The sequence below is a fragment of the Brachycentrus maculatus genome, unplaced genomic scaffold, assembly GCF_059751285.1.
Source record: "Brachycentrus maculatus isolate JH-2025_06_01 unplaced genomic scaffold, ASM5975128v1 h1tg000240l, whole genome shotgun sequence".
In the NCBI taxonomy this organism is placed as follows: Eukaryota; Metazoa; Arthropoda; class Insecta; order Trichoptera; family Brachycentridae; genus Brachycentrus; species Brachycentrus maculatus.
Genome location: NW_028280991.1, coordinates 434,223 through 453,385, shown reverse-complemented (window position 1 = coordinate 453,385; position 19,163 = coordinate 434,223). Strand labels below are relative to the sequence as shown.

General features: G+C 32.1%; 1 long non-coding RNA gene across 2 annotated transcripts in view; it reads left to right on the top strand.

Moving 5' to 3' along the window:
- Window positions 1-19,163, top strand: part of LOC148306463 (uncharacterized) — a 784,100-nt gene that overhangs the window by 340,805 nt on the left and 424,132 nt on the right. For both annotated transcript variants that reach the window (XR_015837997.1, XR_015837996.1), the window contains exon 3: window positions 12,196-12,239. This is a non-coding gene — a long non-coding RNA (uncharacterized LOC148306463). The remainder of the gene's footprint in view (window positions 1-12,195; window positions 12,240-19,163) is intronic.

The following is a 19,163-nucleotide window of genomic DNA, read 5'->3' as shown; positions in this document are numbered from 1 at the left end:
CTTCTAGGGAAGGTCCGCCACTGCTAGTGACATCCTATTGAAATTTAACACATTGTTTTGATTTTGATCAAAACATCTAGAAGTTCCAAGAAGTTGAGTGGTATGGTTGTCAATCAAGGTTAGAATTGGTGAATATTAAAAATAGTATAAAAAATAACCCCTAATTGGAGATAATCCAGTTTTGTGAACAACTATTTGAACACACTCAAAATGTTGTTGGTAATTTTAACCATTTCTTTAATTCATTCGGCAGTCACTTTATGGTAATATTAATCAGTTTTTAAATTGTAACCACTTGGTACCTACTTGGTACTTGGTACCTACTCGTTACTTGGTACCTACTTGGTACTTGGTACCTTCTTGGTACTTGGTTCCTACTTGGTATCTACTTGGTGCTTGGTACTTGGTACTTGTACTTTAACTTGTACCAGTACATATTTCTTTAAGACACACTTTTTATTTCTATTATTTTCATTATTATTATTTCTTAAAGACATTCATTTTACGGTGTTTGACAACGACGCGGAATCCATCGAAACACGTGTCACAACAGATTATAAGAAATAGTGGTATTTACCAAGTAAAACATAAGGCCGCCTCAGTAGTGTAATGGTAGCGTATTTAGCTACCGTGCTGGATATCCCGGGTTCGATTCCCAGGGGGGAGGTGATAATAAATTAAAGTAATTTTAAACTCTAATACTTATTTAATACATATGGTATTACTCTGGACTGGACCCTTGAAGCGCAGGAATGATCACATTGCGTTCATGTAAGTAACGATCAAGATAACACTGCGTCAATATGACGCAGTGTCCTATGCACCAAGGGTTAAAAGGGATAAGGGTTAAAAGAAAACTTAAAAAAAAGGTATTTCAACCGCTTGACTTCACCAATATAATCGTTTTTTTTTATATCCATATGTTATAAAAACGCATTTACCTTCAGGTATTCATGTCAAATTTTAAAATCTTGGTCTACAAGGGTATAAGTTTCAATGCCCTCTGTACACGGACCACCCCAGCTATAAGGAAGTGTCTACACTATAAGATAGCTTCTAGAAACACGTTTCGCTTATCTTTACGACCACTTTTCGTTCAACTTCTCCCCTGGTGACTCGCTACCAGCACCACTGTCTTATGTAGGTGAGAACTCAGTCCCAACCCCTCACTGAAAAAATATTTCAGGAGATTTCGTTGTAAAATTGAATTACATACTTCAAAATATACCTATGATGTATCTTGATAATGACATATTTTTATGCATATATGATTTTTATTGAAATGTCAACTGAGACGGACAAGTTAATTTTGTATTTTATTTTTATTTTTAAAATACTTTTTTTCATTTATTTGTTTTTAAAAAATACTTACATTTAAATACATATTGAAAGCTGTCTTACCCGCATTCCAGGATCTAAATCAGAAGCATCTAGGCTTCCTGACAGATCCTCCCTTGTTTATATTGTATATTATTTTTACGAATTCAATTGCGAAAAATATAGAAAATGTGAAACAAAATTATATCCCATATATGTACATACATTGATAAATGAAATACTAACTAACTAACCATCATAACACTATCCCGCAGGAAAAAACAGAGAGAATAGAATGCCATACCAATCTGTCTTTGCAAACAATATTCGCCTCTCACAAATGCATTTTCCTATACATACCCTTTTATTATTCCAACTCCTGAGCTGACCACTTTCAAGTATTTGAAGTACTTGATCATGCTTTCCTTCCAAGTTTTTCTCTGTCTTCCTGTGATATTATTTACACCTTTTAAATAAAATAAAACCAAACATTGTTTTTAACCACTTTTATTTGGTACGATTTTTCCAACCGGTTTTGACATGCACCTTGTCTTCTTCAGGTATGAATAATAGTAACCCCTTATCTAGAAACAAAAATACTAAAAACTGCTCTCCTCCAACTCTTTTCACTTCAAATCCCCTTTTTTAAAATTATCTAACGTCCAAGTGACTCTGAAATCTAGCTACGGCTTATACAACACCGTTTATCATGTCCTTACTCAGGCTTCAACTTTATAAGTTTTATACCCTATGCCTACTCGTGAGTGGATTTACTCTATGTTTAAAGTTAATTTCATGTAATTCATGAGTGAAAATTCTTGGCAAAAACACTCGCTCTTCTTTATTCAAATCCCACTTAATTAACCACTTATTTATACTGCCTACTTACTTAACTCTGAATATTATCTGTTTTAAGTTTAGTACGTATCTATCCCTGAAGAAGATAAAGTGTTTGTCAAAACCAGTTGGAATATAGTACCGAAATTAAAAAGTGGTTAAAACCAAGTTTTATTTTATAAAGTTTATAAAATGTGCCACAAAGTGTCAGCTAAAAACATTCAAGAAACACAGTAAAATTTTCTTCCATGCTCCATCCTCACTTATCGGCTTTGTAGACTGTTAGGATCAGCTTTCCTTGTTCTCAGGTTGTAGGTCATTCTATCATATTTTATTTTATTATTCAATATTATTCATACATTTATTTTATTATTTTGGAAAATAATTTCTGAAATATTCTTCGCATGTAGGCTAGGTAGTTCTGTTATCAAAGGACTAGGAGCACATGAGGGAGAAGCGATCTGCGCCAGTAATAATTTCTTCTCGCCCTTGTACCCAAATCGCGTTCGTGATTAAGGAGGGGAAGGAAGAATGTGGAAGTGGAAGGGGCAGAAACCTAATCCGGCTTATCCGGCAAGTAATTTGGACTCTCCCATCAGATTGGCGGGGAGTCTTCTCTAAGTCTATCCATTTCTCTTTGTGTCACCATCTCTCGACGCTTATGTTCTCCTAATACTTTTTAGTTCTCCATTTCGCCAAATTGAGGCCGCGAACTTCAATCGGCGCACGTAATTATGATAAACTGCTTAAGGACAAGTCAATATGCTGAAGCTTTTTATACTCTTTTCATATTATACCCTCCTATTACTGAAAATAAAATACATCAAATTAATATGTAATTTACTTTAGATTATAACCACGTACCTACTGTATAGATTGAAACTGTAATTTAAAATATATTTTTTCAAATAATATCTTTGATCTGAGAACCGCAGGGGTAAGCAGAGAGAATAGAACGCCACTTTCGTTACGAGTTTTATGAAAGAGTTTCTTATTATTTTTTGACATATCATCAAAGATGAAGAAGAATATGGAAGTCTGGGCATTTACGGGGCTGACGACCGTCATAGGCTGGTTTAAGTGATCACTTTACACACGTGTAACATTCACCAATTCTACCCATTATTGACAACCACACTACTCAAATTCTTGGAAGTTCTATATATTTGAACCAATTTTGAAACATTGTTCTTGAATCACTAGAACTTCACTAGAGACATCTTTTGTTGAGATGATCATATTCATCTTTATCTTTGATGAGATGTTAAAAAATAATATGAAAATAACTCTTGTAATTGGAGATAATCGAGATTTTGTGAACAAGTATTTGAACACTCTCAAAATGTTGTAAAAAGAGTTTCTGCTAAATAAAAACTTTTCTTATTCCACCATAAATGTCTCTTGTTACTCTCGTCCACTGAGTTTCGAGTTTAATTAACATATCTAGAAATTACAAGGATTTGAGTTTTGTGGTTGTCCATCATGGGTGTGTCAATCAATCACTAATTCTGGTGAATGTTACACTTGTGTAAAGTGATTAGACTTTTATATTCTTCTTCATCTATGTTGAGATGTCAAAATGTAGAAATTTTGGAATTCACAAAAGAATTTTTAAATTAATAAAAAAGTATAGAATTTTGGGGCCTGTTTGGATCCAGACTTATCCTCCATATTCTTCTTTGTCTTTAATATATCATTAAAAATCTTCATATTAATAACTTCTAGTTGGAACAAAATCTAGAATTTGTGAATACAAATTGGGATAAGTAAATATATTTTAAACAATTAGAAACTGAGTTCAATCGATACTGAGTTCAACTGTGGAGGTCCTCACCAAAACGTTACATTTCCATTAAATATAATTTTAAGAAATCAGGAATTCTAGCTTGTAAAATTATTACTTTTTGGTGTGATTTAACAATTTCATATTGGTTTTACAAAGGATCGGACACGTTTTGTCGCAACATTAATTAAAATTTCGGTAGAATGCAGTAAAAAGAACAGATTTTCATTTAAGTGATTTTTCGGGCAATTTTGGAAATATAACTTTTTATTTTTTGACATCTCATCAAAGATGAAGAAGAATATGGAAGTCTGGGCATTCATGGGGCTGATGACCGTCATAGGCTGGTTTAAGTGATCACTTTACACACGTGTAGCATTCACCAATTCTACCCATTATTGACAACCACACTACTCAAATTCTTGGAGGTTCTATATATATATATATATATATATATATATATATATATATATATATATATATATATATATATATATATATATATATATATATATATATATATATATATATATATATATATATATATATATATATATATATATATATATATATATATATATATATATATATATATATATATATATATATATATATATATATATATATATATATATATATATATATATATATATATATATATATATATATATATATATATATATATATATATATATATATATATATATATATATATATATATATATATATATATATATATATATATATATATATATATATATATATATATATATATATATATATATATATATATATATATATATATATATATATATATATATATATATATATATATATATATATATATATATATATATATATATATATATATATATATATATATATATATATATATATATATATATATATATATATATATATATATATATATATATATATATATATATATATATATATATATATATATATATATATATATATATATATATATATATATATATATATATATATATATATATATATATATATATATATATATATATATATATATATATATATATATATATATATATATATATATATATATATGAACCAATTTTGAAACATTGTTCTTGAATCACTAGAACTTCACTAGAGACATTTATTGGTGAGATGAAAGAAGCTTTTTATTGTGCAAAAACTCTTATATTAGTATGTCAGGTCCGAATCCTGGATTATAATCACATTCATGAGAAACGCCAGATAATATAATTTTCATTTTTATTATTTTAGCTTATAATTTGACCAGGTTATTTATTCACAACATTTTGAGTGTGTCCAAATACTTGTTCATAAAATCTGGATTATCTCCAATTATAATTGGAGACAATCTATCTAATCTATCCATCAATGCTATACGTGTGTAAAGTGATCACTTAAACCAGCCTATGACGGTCGTCAGCCCCGTAAATGCCCAGACTTCCTTTAAGTGTTTTATTTAAATCGACGAACCGAAATACAATGTCAATACCTGATTTCCTGGATGCCCGCTACAGGGCAGAAAATTATTTTTAATAATATGAAAATAACTCCTGTAATTAGAGATAATCCAGATTTTGTGAACAAGTATTTGGACACACTCAAAATGTTGTATGTAACTTTTTGGTGAGGACTTCCACAGTTACGATCGTTAGATTTCCAATCCTTTATATACGAGTGTGTATTAGGTTTGATTGAGTTGTTAGTCGAGTAGTCGTGCCCGCATCACTCGGCGCTAGAAGCACACGGTCATGTACACCCGAAAGGGTTGCAGAGGGTTTTCTATGACATGTTGTACACTAATCGATTGGATTGTGCTTCAATTAGTACTAAATCAAATAAATACATTTTGACACACATTAGGGGGTAATGACGTCATTACTGAAATTCTGCTTTGGGGGCTCGCTTTGTTAATGCTAACGGGGTTATTTTATATTGAAATAATTTATGTAATACATGCATTTTTTCATTTTTTTTATTTACTTAATATGGTTACATTTTTGAGTACCTACAATATTATTTATAAATAAATCATTGAAAATTGATTTTAAGAAAAATTAACAAAACAATTTAACGAATTCCGGATTAAGACGTTGAAATGTTGGTAACAAAATTAAATATACTGTATTTTAATTTTATTTTTTTTCATTTAATATAGTTACATTTTTAAGTACAAAATAAAACATTTTCTAAACATTTATATATATTACAAACTTTTAGTTTTAGATTCGCTGTGCCTCTCCAAAAAAGAAACAGAGTTCTTGTGCTTGGAGAGGGACTTACACTCATGGTTCAATGTTTCATGGTTTCAAGATTTATATGTAATGGGCATAATTTTTTTTCTTAAGAATTCCTTTTATTATTAATTATATTATTTGTATAGTCCTATTTTCGTAAAAAAAAACACCACATGGACGTTACACTACCTTTTCTTCAAAATGCAAAAACAGCTCTTTTTGCCCTGTAGCGGGTAAATATTGAGTTAAGAATATGCCTCTTTTGCTGGCATATAGTACATTTTCTGGGCATTTCGAAAACATGCACAACTGGAAATTTGACGATTTTTGATTTATGAGGTTCTTGAAAGGAGTGAGCGATATGTCATGATGGGTTGCACACAAGTTTTATATATTTTGACTTTGCTGCCAATCTTCATGTCACGGTTTTTCCAAATATAATTTTTACTCTGTGATGATTGCAGTCTTGTTTACTTACCCCATCACTTCACATGGTAGATCCTTTTAATCATAAAGGTCCCTATCCAGATGTTTGAACTATTCCATTTATTCCACTAAGATGCCATCCACATTCGCGCTACATCCGAGAGAACACCAGTCTTCGTAGCTGATATAGTAATATAATTTTTTTTTTTTTAAGATAAAATATAGATGAATTCAGAAGAAGCCTATATCCAGCAGTAGAGGACGGAAGGCTAAAGAAAAAATATGCCTTTATAAAATTAATAAAAACATTTATTTAATATCTTTTATTGCCATCTCAGTAAATTAATAAATCTTTGTCGAAATATCAATAAAAATAAATATTTCATAAAGGATGCAGGGTGTTCTAAAAAATACATAAATATTAATCCTACGTAAAATAGCGCAACTCACTTGTCAAAAATACAACCTAACAAAGCTGGGAAATGACGTAATCATCCTAATTTCAATAATTTCCCTCTCGCGATCTTTATCCCGCGTGAAATTTATGCGGCTTTACTCCTTATTTTTTGCACAAATACGGCGTCATTTTCCGAATCATTAGCGCCGATACTCGCGGGTGTGGATTTTTACGTTCCCCCGGCGTTGCGTTGATCTCTCTCTTTCCAGGGCAGAGTCTCGTCAGGCAGTTTATCCGTCTACGCTGCCACATGGCTGTGCTATTATGTGCCGCACTGTACAGGAGGAGAGGTGCCTTTGTGGGGTGCCAATGGGCGCTTGCCAACGCTGAAATTATAGACCTGTCAATCGAAGGCTGTCAGTTACCAGTTTTTCAATCTACGTACATGTACTTATATATTAGGCGAACAAAAATAGAATTATCTTTTGGGGCTATTATTAAGGCATTATTTGCAAATGTAGAATTCATTAAGCGACTGGCTGCGTGAGGGGTCACACTTCTCTTCAAGCCCATTTAAAAAAAAAAAGAATGTTTATTGGAATTTAGAATTAAGTTTTGTACTGACCTTTCTTGGTGGAACTGCATTTCATATAATAAAATAACCATATTGTTTTTTTCACTTTTCAACACCAGCGACCGGTTTCGCTCGTCAAATAAAATTTATGTGGAAAAACTTTATAGTTGTTATTTTATTATTTAAATTGAAAAAAAAATTGACTCCCCACCTATCAACATTTCTTTTTTTTGAAAATCAAAGAAAAATATAGTATAGTGGATTTTTATGGTGTAGATATTCTGGTAGTTTGTTTAAATCGAGTTCTAAATTGTATACAAAAATTAACTCGTTAAATCTCAACATAGATGCATAAGAATTTTTAGTTTTTAATTTAAACTTCACTTGGTATGTACCACTATTTCTTGAAATCTATTGTCACACGTGTTTCGATGCATTCCGCGTCATTTTCAAACATCGTATGTAAAGCTTAGTATATGTTTAGATTCGAGTCCTTGGGACGTTGAAGGATGAAGAAGAGCTGTTTCTTATTTTTATTTTATTTTAATTTATTTATTTATCTGTTTTTTATTAGTGGAAACATAGACAATAGGAGGTAGGTTTTATTCATTGTCATATTGTTAATTATGGGTTTGTTATTATTGATATTTGTATTTATTTTTCAAAACATATTACATACACAAGTCAAATATATAATATTCCCGATGGGTAATTTCTATTTCTCATTTTGGAACACGGGATTATGGTTAACAAGACTGGAACACAAATAATAAAGTAACAAAAGTTTTTTTTTTTAAATAATTAAAACTAATACATGGCAAAATATAAAAACAGTAAACAGGTATAAAAAATAGGCATAAGAAACATATTTAAAATATACAAATGAGAAAAGATAAAAAGTGAAAAAATACAATAAAACAGAAAATACAAAAAAAACATAAGGTAAAAACAAAATAAGAAAATATGACTTAACACTGCAAATATATCTTTCCATTGTTTATATAATGTATATGTATTGTTTCAAAATGTTGTTTTGTCCACCTCCGTAGTGTAATGGTCAGCACGCTCGGCTACCGTTCTGGAGGTCCCGGGTTCGATTCCCAAGGGGGGTAAAATAAATAAAAGTGATTTTTTCACTGTAATATTTATTCAATATTACCCTGGACTGGTACCTGAAGCGGAGGGCTGATCACCTTTCCTTCATGTGTAAACGATCAAGATAACACTGCGTTTATATGACGCAGTGCCCTATGCACCATTGGGTGCGGATAAGGATTTTTAAATGTTATTGATATTATATTTGTGGTCATTAATGAAAAATTATAATATCTTAAACATAATTAATGTTCTCCCATTCTTGTTTTCTAGAAGTCATACCAATGTCTTCCACAGTCGCAATTCAATTTTATATTAAAATTATTTAAGTTTGTTAAAAGTTACCCCTGATTGATTGCAATTACTAACCCTTTGTTTTTACAATCGTGATAAAACTAATATTTCTCATAAATTTTCAGTGAAAAATTGGAAACCGTAAAGCTAGTGAACTGAAAATGAATTTTAGGCAGCCAGGGGTGGGGGAGGGGGATTGGGGGTGGTGGAATGAAGTCGAGGGGGGGGGTAGAAAAGGGAAGGGGTTGAGGCTTTGAAGGGACCGACAATTTTATTGCTTTCATTTGCCGCGTAAAGCGATTAACGCGTTTGCGATGTAAAAAATAAATGCCATTTTAAAACACGAAATTTTCTTTGAAAAGAAAGCTAAGTGCTCTGAGAAAATAAACGATGCGACCAAGCTTATTAATGGTTTAATTTTTAAGATTCTTCAAATATTAATAATAAAAAAATGTTTTCCGTGATTTGTTCCGAGTTGGCTGTTTGTTTTAATGTTACAATGTTGGGACATTAATGAGAATTCCAAAAAATATTACAATGGAATCGTGATTTGCTACCTATCATTCTTCTTCTTCTCATTTTTATCTGTGTAGGCCTTATGGTCTGTTTTTAAGAGGAATTAGCCTTCTGCGATGTCCCAGCTGTCAATCCACCTATTTGGTGGTCTGCTTGGGAGTCGTCTACCTTGGGATTGGCCATGCAGTGCAATATGGGGGAGTCTTGATGGTTCCATTCTTCTCACATGCATATGCCATTGTGTAATATCTACAGCAAGGGGGAGAAGAAAAAATAATATAAATTATTCTTACACTTAACCGCACCCAATAGTGCATAGGGCACTTTATTGCATCAATAGTGTTATCGTGATCGTTAATCATTTGAAAGCAAGGCGATCAGTCCTACATTTCAGGTACTAGTACAAGGTGATATTATATAATGATATATTATATACAAATATTAGAATGAAAAATCATTTATGTTTATTTTATCCCATTGGGAATCGAACCTGGGTCCTCCAACGCACTATCCACTACACTATGGAGGCGGGGAAAATTATTAATTTAGGTTAATCCACTTAAAAACAGAAAATATTATATTGCACAGTAATTTACTTTTTATCTTTAGCCTTTAATGAAATTGAATTTTCCACACTTGAAGGAATTTTCACATAAGTAGGAATAGGATTAAAAACTTAATATATTAATTAAAATAATAATAAATTGGGGTTGCCTAAGTAGGGACATGATAAGCGGTGTTGCATAATCCGTAGCTAGATTTCTGAGTCACTTGGACGTAAGACAAGCGCGGGGATAAATTTCATTCATAGATATTAGTCACAATTGTCGCATTGATCGAATGGCTGGCAAGCAACGTGACTCTTTGTTCGGCCAATCCGCTTGTATATAATGTGCCTACGCACCGCTACGGGCGGTCTACGTGCCCCTGGCACATCTACGTCACGTATCACGTAACCCGCAGGTTCGTCGTGCCGTAACCATCCGATTCTCTTACCAGTCACAAAATGTTGATAAAACGATAAAATAAAACATGATTTGAGAAATTTTATTTTTTATTAGTATTTTTGAAAACTACTTCCTAATATGTGTACAAAATAAAATATTAACTGTGTGCAGTGGTGTCTTATAATGAGCATAATTCTTTCCAGCATCTTACCTCGTTACGCGAAACTCTCGCTAAGCGAAACATGTTTTCTCATTGAAATCTTGTAAAATACGATAATGCGTTCCATGCTAAAAGAATACTCATTTTTAAAATATTTTTTGCACATGTTTATTCGAAGAAAATTACTTATAAATTGTTAAGGAGAGTAACAACTTCGAATACAATTTAGATTTGAAAAAAAAACGATGGTAAAAATATGAATTTTTGACAAATAATTAATCAAAAAAAACATATTTCCAACAAAATTATTATTTAAAAAATTTCAAGTCCCAAATATAGAATCCATTTATAAAAAAACCGCAGTTTTTCAAATACTAAAGGGTGACAACTATTTAAATTTAACAAAGAATTTATCATCGAGATTCTCAAACGATTTTTCTATTCCAAAATGCAACACCAAGCAATTTCAGCAAAACTTCAAATATTTGGCAATCTAACATTTCAATAAACTCCCTAAAGAAATAAAAAAAATAGATGATATAAAAATCCTCAAGAAAAAAATTAAAGCTCCATACATTTAAATCTTTAAAAAAATATATTAAAAAAAACTATTATATCTTTTATTATATAACTTTAAACCACGAGTGTAAGTCCCTTTCCAAGCACAAGAGCACAGACTCTTTTATGGAGAGGCACAGCGAATCGAAATATAAAAGTTCTACATATGTATAAATGATTCAAATGTTATTATGTTATAAATAAAAATGTAAATATATTAAATGAATAAAAAAAAAAAAAATAAAAAAAATCTTTGTCAACTACAATATATAGAAAACTGTCTACTGACATTTGTTTTTGCAGACGCTTTAAAATTTGGAGAAAATGTGTCACAGCATCACCATTGAATAAATTTGTAGCACCTCCTTTTTAGGGTGATGCTTCTTAATGCACGATGCAACAGTTTCTCATGATTACAGCATTTCTCTTATTGTGCTAGAAGAATTTTCTCTGCTACTCCCTCCTCCTCTATTAACAAACTCTCCTCCATAATTTCTTGCTGTGAAACACGATGCAACTCCATAAGCCTCGGGAGTCAGCTCTTGGCTGTGCTCTTTCACAAGCTCTTCAATATCGTTGTTATCCACCTGGAGTCCCATTATATTAACCAATGTCAGAACTTCGTTGACTGTAGACTGTGTCAAGATCACATTCGACAGCACTCTCTGGCCAAAGTTTTTTACAAGCAGAAGAGAGGGTCCTCTTGGTAACTCCTTCTCAAGCTGCGAAAATCCTAGCTTACAAATGAATGTCGTGAAAAGCGGACTTGCTCTTTCTCTGCAACTCGTTATGCGAAATAAAAGCTCGTTAAGAGAGCAACTTCTTCACATTTTTTTCTCATTATGCGAATTACTCGTTATGAGAGGTTCCACTGTAGTTTCTTACACATTACTTTATCTGCAATATTTAATGTGAAAGAAACTGTATATGTAGTTTTTATTTTATTATGTAAAATGCAGTAAGGAAATGTCAATACTAAACCTTATACTATTTGCATAAAATTTATGCATTAATTTTTTTTCTCCTATTTTTTCAGATCAAATGTGGATTCAAAACAGAACGCTGCACACTGTGAATTGGGTGAGTGCTATATTTAATTTTATTATTTAGTGCTATATTTTTTTATATTTTTCTACTTTATTTCAGTGCACGTTCTGAAAACTATTCATACATATTTTTTTGATAAGAATATGTCATTTTTTATTGTTTAAAATAGAACAATAAAATGTACGAAATATATTTTTAAAAAATATTGAAGTTTGATTATTTTAGTATTCGTTTTTTATCATTGTGATATCTAGGAATTTGTAAATTTATTGCAGTACCATTATTATTTTTTGACATCTCATCAAAGATGAAGAAGAATATGGAAGTCTGGGCATTTACGGGGCTGACGACCGTCATAGGCTGGTTTAAGTGATCACTTTACACACGTGTAATATTCATCAATTCAGCAGTACCATTAAGTGCAAAATATGTTCTATGAATGTCCGAAAGGTGATATACGAAAATAATGCACGGCATAGATAAAGATTATCGAAAAAATTAAGAAATGTGTGTTGAGATGTTTTAAGTTAGTGAATAGAATGAGTGAGGAAAGAACAGTTAAACAAATTTATGAGGCGAATGCAGTTGGTAATAGAAGCAGAAAAATACCAAGAAGAACTTGGCATGTACGAGTATTCCAATCACTTGAAAGTGGTCAGGATGGTAGTTGGAATATTAGACGGGTATGTATGACAAGATTCATGGATGTGGAAGAGGTGAATATTGTTTGCAAAGATTGGTGTGAGCTTCTATTCTCTCTGCCTTACCCTACGGGGAAGCGTGGTGATAACTAGTTAGTAAGTTTGTATAATAAGTGTAAGTTAGTACAATAGGTAAATACCTATTTCTAATAATGAGCCGCTTATGCTCACAGAAATAGAATAAAATAGAAATATTTGTGTAAATAATACAAAACACAAATATTTCTCTTTTATTAAAAAAAAGTGCGATAGCGCGCAGGATAAAATAACTATGTAATATTAATACATTTCATTAACATTTGAAAGTATTCGGACATTGAAAACCATAAGAAGGGTCAATGCTATAATATAAATATTTGTTTGTAAATCTCCCATTTGTAAAGATTAATTTAGGATCCAGGATATCACAGGTGTCACGATCGCATCCCCATCTATTTTATATATCAGTCATATCAATAAAACCAAAGCACATTCCTCTCCTTAAATGTTAACCCACATAAACTGTACAGTGTACACACACGTTGTATTCGTAGGTACCGATTCCACTTGAAATGCCATAGCTTTCCCTTCACTATGAAGTAGGCAGTATTGAAAAAACCTCCCCCACTTACGAGCCGAGGGGAAGACGGGCCGGAATGAATCTAGCGGTTTACCGGTTTCATTAGTAAGGCTGTCCAATTCCGCAAAGCCCCTTCCTCCCCCTTAGGGGTGGAAAAAATGGGAAGAAAAATAAATCAGTAGTGCGGCGACGGCCCCGGCGCCATTTCTATAGGACGCTCTAATAGAGTTTTGGATTAACCATATTGTAAAGGTTTATTTTATATTATTATTTTCTTGGGACTTAGCTACTGCGAGTACCATAGCCGGAGTGAGAAGCCTGATGGTGTTTTTGTAAATCATTCGCACACCTTTGAGTAGCTAAAATTCTCAACAGTATATAGTTATAGTATAGCCTATATTCGCACACATTTAAATAGCTGAAATTGTCAATGATATATGGTAATAGTCTGAGCCTATATAGAAGCTTGATGTTTTTTTGTAAATTATTCGCACACCTTCGAGTAGCTGAAATTCTGAATGGTATAAAGTAATAAACTGACCTATTTTTGCACACCTTTAAATAGCTGTAATTGTCAATGATATATGGTAATAGTCTGAGGCTTTATAGAAGCTTGATGTTTTTTTTGTAAATTATTCGCACACCTTAGAGTAGCTAAAATTCTCAACAGTATATAGTTATAGTCTGGCCTATATTCCCACACCTTTTGTCATTTTTTATTGAACGTCATTAAAAATTGTGTATATTCATTACATTGGGAGCAATTTTGTAAATTATTCGCATACCTTTAAGTAGCTGAAATTCTCAACAGCATATAGTAATAAATAGTCTGGCCTATATTCGCACACCTTAAAATTGTCAATTGTTTCTTAAACATCATTGGAAATTGTGTATTTTCATGTAATTGGTGGTGTTTTCATTAATGATTCGCAGACCTTCGAGTAGCTGAAATTCTCAACAGTATATAATTCTCAACAGTAGAAATTCTCAACAGTTTATAGTCTGGCCTATATTTGCACACCTTTGAATTGTCAATAGTATGTAGCAGTGTTTCAGACGTTTCATTCGAAATAGTGCATTTTACCGTGGAGTAATTTATTCCATAGTGTGTCCAAAGAATGATTGTTATTTCGGAAAATGCTTTAAAAAAGTATGTAGTACTCATATTATAATAATTTTTTTTTTTTCGAAAAAATATTAAAGTGCCTTAAATATTCCGATAAGTTTTTCTTACGAAACTCGTTTCGAGACAATTACATATTCATACTAATAGACAGAAACATATTTAGATTCATGTACAGATACCTCATGCATATATACTCTAGAATATATACAGACATATTGATATCTCAACATAGGTGAAAGAGAATATGGAGGTCTGGGACCCAATTGACACCATTCATTTACATGCGAGATATCAACACCATCTATGGTTTGGTTGGCTTCTTCATCTATGTTGAGATATCAATATTAATTACTCCTCAGCAAACAAACCCCAGATTCGTGAACAAAGATTTAGGCGCGCTGAAAATATTGTAGATACACAGACATTATATATTATAAACTGCAATAAAAGTAGGGGGTGTAAATATCATGAGAAAAGATAATGAGATAAGCAAAACAATAATATAAAAGCAATTCCCTGCTTGCAAAATTATTTGAAAGAGAAAATTAATTTAGAAAACTGATATTTCTCAGGGCTTACGTTTTTAAGATCGAGATCGTCGATCCTGTTGGCCTCGGCTGACTACGATAGTAATCGTTCTTCCTCTGCTTCTATTTCCAACCACACTGGCTTCATTTTTTTCTTACTGTTCTTTCTCACTCATTTGTTTTGCATGTCCAAATTGATAATAATACATACACGCACACGCACACGCACACGCACACGCACACGCACACGCACACGCACACGCACACGCACACGCACACGCACACGCACACGCACACGCACACGCACACGCACACGCACACGCACACGCACACGCACACGCACACGCACACGCACACGCACACGCACACGCACACGCACACGCACACTCACACGCACACGCACACGCACACGCACACGCACACGCACACGCACACGCACACGCACACGCACACGCACACGCACACGCACGCGCACACGCACGCGCACACGCACGCGCACACGCACGCGCACACGCACGCGCACACGCACACGCACACGCACACGCACACGCACACGCACACACTTAAACTCGTGTGTGTGTGTGTGTGTGTGTGTGTGTGTGTGTGTGTGTGTGTGTGTGTGTGTGTGTGTGTGTGTGTGTGTGTGTGTGTGTGTGTGTGTGTGTGTGTGCGTGTGTGTATGTACTCGCATATTCATTCACCTCATAAGTTTGTTTTAATACTTATTAATACAGTTTATACCGAATTAATTCTATTTCTGGAATCAAATGCTCCATCCACTTAAAGGGTGTCTCTTATTTGGTTTATGTTGAGATTTATTCCCGTGCCATTCCTCAACTCACCCAATTTGCTGTAGGCCGGCTTCCGCCCTAATGGCGTGGGGTAAAAATCTAATCCGGAGGTTTTTTGCGGCCGCAAAGAATTTCATTTGCTTGCTTCATCCATCTCATGTCTCTCTCTCGGTCCAGATTGTTCTTCGGGGGAGGGGGATGCTGAATTGGTTCGGGGGAAGAGGGTGGGATTGGTTTTTTATTTAGAATTTTTAGAGGTAATTAAATTTAGACGATACGAATGAAAGAGGACAATTGATTTGTTTCTCGATCTCGGGCTTTGCTTTTGAATTTTGTTTTGTTGTTAAAAAAATGCAATTACGAATTACATAAAATAATCAGCATATTAGTAACTATAGTGATGTATTCAACTGCTTAAACAAAATATATTTTGGTGTTTTGGTATTTTCGAGAATTGCCTTTGGTATATGTAACAATTTTACATATCATTGGTGTTGGATCTAATACATATACAATTATAGAATTTTCAAATTCCTTAAATTTAATTTAAAAAATCTGAAAAACATCGTTTATAATTTTCAACGATTGTAAAACATTAACGATGGATAAAATTCATTTCTGAAATAGAACCTATTGTATACTTATATAATTCAGGAAGAGCGAGACTCTTTGTTGCCTTAGTTCTGGTTCAATATATAAACTATTACTTTATCAATTTACTTTCAAATATTCTAGAAGAAAAAAACACATAACATATGCATTTTAAATTGTTCTTAAATACAATCATTAAAAAAAATCCTTCACACCTTTGAAATAGTTCAACATAAATTTTATTAATAATAATGATGAATATATTAATAATACACACTCCGTTAACAAGGAAATTACAATATTTAAAGCGGACAAAACTTATTCATCATTTCTAATAATTTCTACAACAAACATGTTTTGAAATAATATTTAAAATTTTAGTTATATTAATTCGTTTTTTCCGGCTCTGTTCAGTTTTGGAGATATTACATCAATTACTTTTCAATATAAAATGTCGTAAGTCCGTGATAAGATAAGTCATGTACGGATGTGAAGAAAGCTAGGAGTAGATGTAGGACAGACAAGTGTGGCGTTACATCCTCTCTGCCAACCCCTGCAGAAACCGCGTGTAGTAGTATCAGAAGCAGTTGTAGTAGTAATTGGGAGGAATTCTCATTTTATAAATATAGAGTATGTGTACATCTATGACATTATTATTATCAATTACTTTTCAATATAAAATGTCGTTGGTCCGCGATAAGATAAGCCAATTGGCGCTGAACAATGAGGATGTAGTCTTTTTGTTACTTTATTCCCAAATGAACGGATCGTTATTTGACACAATTACTTCTTTCTCACGATTTTTATGACAACAATGCTCTCGATGTCATACTGGGATGAAGTCGGATACGGGCGGGGAATACACTAATCGAGGGCTGGCGAACCTATGGCACGATTTAAATGACATTAAAAATGCCACTCGAATGAAGAGTGAAAAAGATAATAAAAAAATGATATTGATAATAATATTTAAAGAAAAATAACTTCTGTAATTGGAAATTATCCAGATTTGAAAAAGTATTTGGACACACTCAAAATGTTGTAAATAAATTAACCAGTCAAATTATAAGCTAAAATAATAAAAATGATGTAATATTTTCTGGCGTTTCACATGTATATGATCCAGGATTCAGACCTCACATAAAAATAAAACAGTTTCTGCTCAATAATTAGCTTCTTTTTATATCACCAATAGGTGAAATTCTAGTTATTCAAGAATAATGTTTCAAAATTGGATCATATATATTGAACTTCCAAGAATTTGAGTAGTGTGGGTATCAATCATGGATAGAATTGGTGAATGTTACACGTGTGTAAACTGATACCTAACTTAACACTTAAACTAAACTATGACGGTCGTAAGTTCCGTAAATGCCCAGACTTCCATATTCTTCTGTACCTTTTTTGAGATGTCAAAAAATTAAATGAAAAATAACTCCTATAATTGAAAATAATCCAGATTTGTGTTAAGCATAATCAAAATGTTGTATGTTTTAAGGGTTCTAAATTTTTTGATTAAGTATGTTACTTATTTTTTTTTTTTTTTTGCCATTAATAAGTACTTAATTATTTTTTTAGATGCAATAATGTTTTGTACATATTAAAAATAGAAGTTACCCAAATGTTTGATGCGTGAAGTTACCCAAATGTTTGAATTATTACCATGGTATGTGGCTGGCATGATGTGACATATTATTATATTAATAAAAAAAAATAGGCACTCATGCTCAAAAAGATTCGCCATCCCTGCACTAATCGAACCGGGCGTGAGTGAAATCGGAATAAATAAAACACAAAATAAAATATATTAATAATACACTTATCAATCCATTATTGAAAACGATTTTATTTAATTTCATTATATCCACGAATTTCTTTGTAGGCAAGAGTGAAAACGAACTGGAATCGAATAATTTTTTTTTCATCAGTTCTATAGATTCGAAAATTGACATTCAAAAAAAATAATGTACTGAAGTTTCGGTGATGAAAGAAGACTGAATGCAGTCGAAATGTGATCTTTAAGATGTATGTGGGGAAAAATTATGTATGATGGATGTTCGAATGGTAATATAAGGAAATAATTCGAGGTTGGGATTAGCATTATCAATAAAATTATGAAAGGCGTGTTGCGATGGTTTGGGCATGTGATTCGAATAAGTGAAGAAAAAAAGTTCAAAAAATATGAGGCGAATGTGGTTGGTGATAGAAGCAAAGGAAGATCGATGAAAACTTGTCAGGGTCAAGGTGGTTTTACAAAGCCGTATTTATTTCGATTGGCAGTGACAGGGACAATGAAAGCTTTTAAATGTAAGTTCACAGTAAAATCGGGATACAATTTTGTTTAAAATTTTCTATATTTTTCATTTTTTTAAACTTATTTCATAAAACAAAAACAAACAAAAAAATATTTGCATGAGAAGGCCTGTCAGGAAACCTAGATGCTTCTGTATCAGATTTGGTAATGCGGCGAGACAACTTTCATTGCCGATAATGTTGATAAAGTAAAAGCTTCATAAAAAGTTAGGAAATACGTTTTTACTTGAATTTTCTAGATTTTCTAAAAATGTTGTTCATTAATTGCCAGGAATTGCATACACATTAACATATATTATAAATATTTTTCATCCTTGTCATATTTTTTTATGCCTTTTGAAAAGAACAG